General features: G+C 39.2%; 1 long non-coding RNA gene across 4 annotated transcripts in view; it reads left to right on the top strand.

Annotated features, from left to right (window-relative positions):
- The window catches only part of LOC148003653 (uncharacterized), a 58280-nt gene that overhangs the window by 17415 nt on the left and 38365 nt on the right, over nucleotides 1-2500 (top strand). The window lies entirely within an intron of this gene.

Raw genomic sequence — 2500 nt, 5'->3', positions numbered from 1 at the left:
TTTTTCCTATTGCTTACAATGAGAGTATCCATTGCAAATTAAGTAAATAATCTTTGACAAATGAAGTAAAATTTGGAGGATGGTAGAATAGCCATGGCTCTTTCCTGCCGTAGAAATGGTTGTATTTAGGTCTATAGTCTTAAAATGGATACTTACTCTATTAAGCAAAATATAAACGCAGCATAGCACTGTACAAACCAGACTAGAAGTCATATTCTATGTTATTGTTTCATGATTGATATTGTTGATTATAATCTATGGATCATTTGCTAAGGCTCCCCTTTTAAGTTATCTAACTTTTTAACAATTGGAATTTTAAATTAGTCTTTGTTGTCACATAAACTCCATAGGTCTCAAATTTTATATAAAGTTGAAGGTGAGTTGCTATCAATCAATTAAATATTGTTGAAGTTTTTTTTATAATAACTTGACCTAGTGTGACTAGTGCTCACTGACTCACTGAATTCATCATTTTGTAACCACATCTGGCTTCTACATAGCAATTGTCTCATTTACATATGGCGAGGCCATAGGTTTGGGGAGGGAAAAACAGTTTGTCACCACTACATCTGTCTATGCAATTTTGAAAGAATGTTTTTATAGCTATTTATTGAGTAATTGAAAATACAGCATCTTCAGTCTCTCTTCCATTTTTTTGTCCCTCTCTTTGCTTTGGACGGAAACATCCAGAAACTACACCATCTAGGGATCCATCCCATCTGCAGACACCAAACTCTCACACTATTGCTGATGCCAAGAAGCACTTGCTGATAGGAGCCTGGGATGGCTTCCCTCTGAGAGCTTCTACCAGCACTTGACTAATATAGACGCAGATACTCATAGCCAACCATCAGACTGAGCCCAGGGACCCCAATAGAAGAGCTAGGGGAAGGACTGAAAGAGCTTTAAGGAATGGCAATCCCATAAGAAGAACAATATCAACTAACTGGACCAGCCAGAGCTCCCCAGGAATAAACTATGAACCAAATAACTCACATGGAGGGACCCATGGCTCCATGGGTAGCAGAATATATAAGTAGCAGAGGATGGCCTTATATGACATCAATGGGAGGGGAGGTCCTTAGTCCTGTGGAGGCTTGATGCCTCAGCACAGGAGAAGGCTAAAGTGGTGAGGCAGGAATGGTGAGTGGTGGGAGGAGCACCCTTATAGAGGCAAAGGAAAGGGGAGAGGGGGGATGGGAGGGTTTTTTTTTGAGAGGCAACAGGGAAGGGGGATATCATTTGAAATGTAAATGAATAAAATGATTAATTAAAAAAAGAAAATACAGAGCCACTCTTAGTGTTTTTTCCTTGTTTATAAGTTATTCCTAAATGATGTCAGTTCTTATTGTTTCCTCTTTGAAAAGTAAATTTCTAATTCTATTAATCCTTGGAGAGTGGAGTAAATGTGTCATTACTAGACATCTGTGGATATGTGGTCAGGTACTTGAGAACTTGTAGAACATGCAACTCTCCAGACCAATGCAAGGCGTTCAACTTCCCAACATCTGGACAGTTTTATCCCATCTCTCACATGGCTACACTTGCCATTACCATCTCCAGGAAGAACACTGGAATTTATGATGCTCACATGAGGTTATTACACTGCTGAATGTAGCTTGGAACGTATGTGGAGTTTTACAGAGCATGTCTAATCCTAATAACCAACTATTGGGAAAATAAAGACATTGTGTTCAGTCCAGTGTTGTTTGCGTTGTTTTCGTTTCTTCCTTTAGAACTTCTTTCATTTTTTTCAAGAGAAGTGATGAAAAGGAATTTTAAAATAAAGTACCTCCGAGTCTTCTGCATGTTGTCTTTCTCACTCAGCCCGAAGCAGTTTCTCATGTGAACTCAAGTGTTGAGATGCTAGGTAACAGTGACCTATTCTTGGGCCTCAGCAATCAAAGATGCTTCTGATAAATGCCTCCATGACCAATTGGAAGTTTCTAATGGATTTCAGATCACGTAAATGTGGTAGGGGGAAGAATTAGAGATGTAGGTACTAAAAGGCCCTTCTTACTTTCTGAAAGTTTACTAACTTGAGCCTGTAAACCAGACTAACAGTGGATACAGTCACAGGAGGGAAGGCAGGAATCCCTGTTAACATGCAAACATGTAGGACTACATATATGGGAAGCTCAAAGGACAGTCAGATAATTGCAGCTTAAATATGTTTTGTTTTGTTTTTAAAGATTTATTTATTTCCTGTATGTGAGTACACTGTTTCTGTCTTCAGACAGACAGGAAGAAGGCATTGGATCCCATTACATATGGTTGTGAGTCACTATTTGGTTTCTGGGAATTGAACTTAGGACCTCTGAAAGAGCAGTCAGCACTCTTAACCACTGAGCCATCTCTCCAGCCCCTTATCTATGCTTTTGATATTAGAAGGGGAATGGACAGTGTTGCAAAATTTAGAGGAGTAACTGGTTTTTAAAGGAGATGGGTAGGCTCAAAGTGCTTATAGCTAGAGACAAAGGTCTTCTGAGCTAGGAAGGAG

The sequence above is a fragment of the Rattus norvegicus genome, chromosome 9 (genome assembly GCF_021556685.1).
Source record: "Rattus norvegicus strain SHRSP/BbbUtx chromosome 9, alternate assembly SHRSP_T2T, whole genome shotgun sequence".
Classification (NCBI taxonomy): Eukaryota; Metazoa; Chordata; class Mammalia; order Rodentia; family Muridae; genus Rattus; species Rattus norvegicus.
This window is presented reverse-complemented; position numbering and strand designations above follow the sequence as displayed.